We start from the raw sequence: 6,081 nt of genomic DNA on the forward strand, positions 1-6,081 counted from the left end.
GACAGGGAAGCCTGGCGTGCTGCAATCCATGGGGTCGCAAACAGTCAGACATGACTTAGTGAAGGAACAACAGGAGGCTGTCGGCATGGGTCCCACTGTTTTCTGCGGGCTGCAGCTTTGGACGGAATTCGAAAGAGCTCTGCCAGCTGTGCAGGCCAGACTTCCCGAAGAGCCAGCTCCAACCTGCCGTGGGCCTCAGCAGGGCAGGGAAGAGGGGCTGGGCTTCCACCCACAGGCTCAGCTGCCCGGGAGGGACGAGCAGCCCCTTCAAACACATCGCCGTGCAGGGGTTTGGATAAAATGGAAAAATTCCTAAAAAGATACAAATGAGCAAAACTGATGCAAGAAGAAATAGAAAATATGAATACATGTATAAGAAAATTGGATTAGTAATTTAACCTCCCTCCGAAAGAAAGCCCAAGCCCAGGTGATGTTGCTGGTGAATTCTACTGAACACTTAAAGAAGAATTAACACCAATATTCACAAACTCTTCCAGGAAACAGAAGAGGAGTCAACACTTTCCAGCTCATTCTATGAGGCCAATATTAACCTGATACAAAAACTGGAAAGAGGAATCACTAGAAAACTACAGACCAATATCTCCCATTAATATAAATGCAAAAATTCTCTACAAATTGTTCACTAACAGAATTCAGCAATATGCAGAAAACATTGTACATTTTGACCATTTTTTTTCAGGAATGTAAGCTTGGTTTAACAACCATAAGTTGATGTCATACACCATGCTAATAAAGCACCAAAACTGCACGATCATTTCAATAAATGCAGAAAATAAACATTTGAAAAATCCAGTACCTATTCACAATAAATACTCTCAACAAATTAGGGAAAGAAGAGAACTTCCTAACCTGCTACAATTGCCTGCAAAACCCAATAGTTGGAGAAGGAAATGGCAACCCACTCCAGTACTCTTGCCTGGAAAATCCCATGGATGGAGAAGCCTGGTGGGCTGCAGTCCACGGGGTCACAAAAAGTAGGACACGACTGAGTGACTTCACTTCATTTGACTTCTTTAGCTAAGAAAGTCCGCACCACAACAAAGACCCCACGGAGCCGAACGCCGCCCCCTGCCCCACCCCGCCCCCTGCTGTCCCCAACCAAAAGACTTCTCACCTGCAGACCTATGAGATAATAAATTAAAAAAAAACCCAATAGCTATTATTGTACTTGATAGTGAAAAATCAAATACTTTCCCTCTGAGATCAGAAGTAAGGCACAGATGTCTGCTCTAACCATTTTAGTCTTGGAACCAGAGGTTCTGTCTAGTTCATTCTCCCAAGAAAAGAAACAAACAGCTTCCAGACTGAGAAGGAAGAAAGGAAACTGTCTATTAACACACAGACAACATGATTTCTACAAAATGCTCGGGAGTCGAGAACAACCAAAAAAACCTACTAGCACTAATAAACAGGTTCAGAAAGCTTACAGACACAAGATCAATGCTGAAAAGTCAGTTTTATTTCTACATGCATATTACTGATGACCAGGCTAAAAATAAAGAAAATTTCATTCAAAATTGCAGAAAAAAAAACTTGGGGATAAATTTAATGAAATAACTGTAAGCTTTTGTACATTAAAATCTACAAAACACTGCTGAAAATAAAGATGTTCTAAATATTAATAAATGGATTAAAAGACTCCATTTTTTAAGACTGCAGTTGTCTTAATATATAAATGTGTTGCAATCTCTTATCAAATCTTAGCAGAAATTGACAAGATGATCCTAAATTATATCTGTAATTACGAAGGACCCAGACTAGCCGAAACAATCTTGAAAAAGAATGAAGTTGGAGAATTAACACTAGCTGATATCAAAACCTAGTGCAGAGGTTCAATAATCAAGACAGTGTGGTCCTGGCATAACAAGACACGTAGATCAACAGAACAGAACTGAGATTTTAGAAACAACTTTACATTCGTGGTCAATTGATGTCCTACAAAGATAAGAAAATTCAGTGATTAAAGGATAGCTTTTTTCAACAAATGGTGCTGTGTCAATTAGATACCTACATAAAATGAATGAATTTACACCTGGCCTTATACCATATAAAAAAAAGAACTCAAAATGGATCATAGACCTAAATGTGAGAACCCAAACTACATAACTCTTGGATGAAAATATAAAATAAAATCATTGTGGCTTGGATTGGGCAAAGATATTTTAGATATACCAGAGCACGATCAACTACCAAAAAATTTGATAACTGGACTTCATCAAAATGTAAAACTCTTACACGTTAAAGACAACATTAAGAAATGAAAACACAAGTCACAGACTTGGAGAAAATATTTTAAAACCTTATCTGATAAAAGAGCTTTATCTAGAATATAAGACACTTATAACTCAATACGAAGAAGAAAATTAACCCAGTTAATATGGGCAACATATTCAAATAAACATTTCTCCAAAAAAAAATATACAAAAGGCCAATAAGCACAAGAAAAGTTGCTAAATATAATCAGTCATTAAGGAAAAAATAAAACCACCCTGAGGAACATTTGCATTTATTAAAATACTGCATCCAACAACAGCAAAATGCACAATTTCCTCTAGGTTCATAGAATATTCACCAAGAAAAACCATCTTATGAACCATAAAGTAAGTCTCAATATATTTAAGATCATATAACATATATACTCTGATCATTCTGAAATTAAAATAAAAATCAGTAGCAGAAATACATTCAGAGAATTTCCAAATATCTGAAAATTAAACAACAGATTTCTAAATAACCCATAAATCAAAGCAGAAATCACAGGAGAAATTAGGAAAATATGCAACTTAATGAAAACAAGAAACACAGCATATCAAAGCATGCAGGATTTGTGGCTTAGTAGGAACTTTATAAGAAAATGAAAAATCTTGATTCTTGCTTCAGAACACCTCCTAGACCTGCATATGTCCATTCTTCGTGGTAGTACCGCCATTCTCTCAGCTGCTCAGGAGAAAAACTCCAGAGTTATCCTGGCTCCTCACCTTCTCGTCCCACGTCTTGTCGCATCCGTATCTCTTGACCAGAACATGAAACTTCCTGGGTGGCCTACCCTTCCGCTCTCATTATCCACATAGCAGCCGGATGGTCCTCTCTAAAAGGTAAACTGAGCCATGTCCCTCTCCTGCTCTAATCCTTCTGATCTCACAGAGAATAAAGCCGGGCCCTCATCGGGGCCCGACACAGGACCGCGCTCCCCACCTCCACGGCCTCCTTCCTGCCTCCCCCATCGTTCTCCTGCTCCAAGCTCTGGCATCCCCGCCCCTGGGACACTCTTTCCTCAGATATTTGCATGGCTTGCTCTGTCATTTCATTCAGAAAAAAAGCAACCTGTATTGATTATTTAACCATCCATTGATCAAAAGAACAATAAACATGTATTATCTCTTGCAGTTTCCACCGTCAGGGATTCTGGAGCAGTCTGCAGAATGGCTCAGGCCCCAGGTCCCTCACGAGGTGACAGTCAAGACATTGGCCCTGCTCGAAGGCTAGATGGGCCCAGAGGGTGCCTGGAGTTTCCAAAGGGGTTCATGCCCACAGCTGGCGAGTTGGTGCTGGCCACTGGCAGGGGGCACTGGCGGGAGCACCTGTCCACGCTGGCCTCCCTCAGAGCAGGCGACCCCGAAGGACGGCGCCCAAGCACAGCTGTTCCTCGGACCTCCCCTGGAGAGCCACACGTGTTCCTTCTGCCACACCCTTCTCGGAAGACGTCCTCCAGTCCAACCACATACAGAGAGAGGGACTGGGCGCCCTCTCGAGGGGTGCGTGTCAAAGCCGTTGCGGTGCGTGGGAACCACTGCAGCGTCCTATCCAGCCCTGCCCTCCCCTCCTGTGCTTCTTTTCCTCGGAGCACGCAACGCTGCAGGAAATGGTTTGAGATCCTTATTTGCTTGCCATGTGCTGAGTCAGGAATCTCCCTTTCCCACTGATGTCCTCCAATAATTTCGAGCAGTGCCTGCCACGCCATGGGAGCCCAGCAAATGTCTGTGGGTGAATTAAATGTGAAAGTCTCCCTACAGTGGGACCTGTGGGGACGTTGTAATGTTGAGAAGATGCATGAGTGCATGCTCAGTCGCTCAGTCGTGTCCGACTCTTTGCGACCCCATGGACAGCAGCCCACCAGGCTCCTCTGTCCACGGAATTTTCCAGCAAGAATGCTGGAGTGGCTGCCATTTCTTGCTCCAGGGGATCTTCCTGACCCAGGGATCAAACCCACATCTCTTGTGTCGCCTGCATTACCACTGTGCCACCTGGGAAACCTGTTGGGAAGATGGGCTTCCCGGAAAGTTAGGGTTTGGAAAGTCAGTGAGGACAAGGACAGGAGGATCTTGTGGGGGAAGCCGGCAGTAGAACCATCTGGAGGTGGTGTGCATTGGAAATCAGCGTGAGGGCAAGCAAGATGGCACCATGGGCGCCTGCAGCCACGGCTGCTGAGGGCGCGCGGGCTCCCCCAGATGGAGGACAGAGTCCCAGTGGCCGGGCCCGCAGACGGCCAGCCCCAGCTCCCCAGTCCAGGTCTGGAGGCGGGCCCTTGACTGGCCTCGGGCCAGGAGTCTGGACACAGCACTTGTACAGAGGCTCCGCCTGCCTGTCAGCGTCCTCCTGACAGAAGAGAGTCCACAAGTGACTCAACTTTCAGAGATCGGTTCTCATCCCCGGGGTCTGATTTGGTCAAAATCCTAGGGAAAAGCCCTGAGCCAGCCGCTTGAGCCACGTGATCCCCTCTCAGCCAATGGACCAAGGCCCAGGAGGGGCTGTGTGTGTGATTGACAGCCCTCGCCAGAGGCCCTGGGTTGGCGTCAGGGAGGAGGGGAAGCAGTTCCCTCCACGTGGGGAACCGGGTTGGGCTCGGGTTGAGCCCCGGGCCCGGCGGTGCAGCTGGAGGCTCCCCCGCTCCCCCTGGGATAGACAGGACCTCACTCCCACTGGGGGCCAGAGGCAGCACCCCAGCATTCCTCCGTCCTGACCACAGGATCTGATGCACCGTACTCAGGGGTCCAGTCCTGGCAGCGTCTCTGGGTGTCTGTGTGAGTCACAGGTACATTTAATCGCGCCCTAGGGCAGCAGCAGTGCTGCGAGTCAACACCACGTCCCACGTTCCCACAAGCCAGCCAGACCGACGTCCCACCTAAGTGAAGCCGGTTAGTGATGACCATGAGCAGACGCAGGCCTGGACGCTTTCAAGCCTTTATTTTTACGTTGTTTTTCTTCTCCTCTTTCTTTTTTTCCTTTTAAAATGTACTTCTTTGGCTGCACTGGACCTTCATGCAGCGCAGCGCATGGGCTGTCTTGTTGCAGAGCTCAGGCTCTCATGGGCTCCGAGCGTGGTTCCCGCTGGCTTGTCTAGCTGTGGTTCCAGAGCTCTGCTCCGCAGCGTGGGATGTGGAGTAAGCCTTCCCCTGTGTTGGACGGTAGACTCTTAACCATCGGGCCAGCAGGGAAGCCCCAGGCTTCACTCCTTTTATCAGCGCTCCTGATTTTATAAGCTGCTCTGCTGCTTAGTCACTCAGTCCTGTCCGACTCTCCATGACCCCGTGGACTGTAGCCCACCAGGTTCCTCTGTCCCTGGGATTTTCCAGGCAAGAATACTAGAACAGACTGCCATATCCTTCTCCAGTGCATCTTCCCAACCCACGGATCGAACCCCAGTCTCCTGTGTGTCCTGCATTACAAGCTGATTCTTTACCACTAGCGCAAGGAAGCCCATTAACCCCATTCCCACCCAAATCTCCTGGTAAGCTTGGATATAGTAGGACTTCATGGTGATCCAAATGTTCTTAATAAGGCTTTGAAGCATCTTGGCACAGGCAGGCATCTGCTCAGGCAGCCTCAACCCGCGGCAGGATCTTTCACAGCAAGAAGCAGGGTCGAGCCCTTCTGTAGCTGCACCCCTCTTGCTGGGGGTGTGGAAGAAGCCCATGAGGTGAAAGGGGGTGCAGAGCCCAGGAGAGACTCAGTATGGGAAAGACTGACCTGGCACATGCGAGGGCCTCTGGGCAGAAGCTTGAACGCCGACGGCCTGGGGGAGGCGGTGCTGGGTCGGTAACCAGGCCTCAAGGGCAGAAA

Source organism: Odocoileus virginianus, chromosome 2 (assembly GCF_023699985.2).
Source record: "Odocoileus virginianus isolate 20LAN1187 ecotype Illinois chromosome 2, Ovbor_1.2, whole genome shotgun sequence".
Taxonomy (NCBI): domain Eukaryota; kingdom Metazoa; phylum Chordata; class Mammalia; order Artiodactyla; family Cervidae; genus Odocoileus; species Odocoileus virginianus.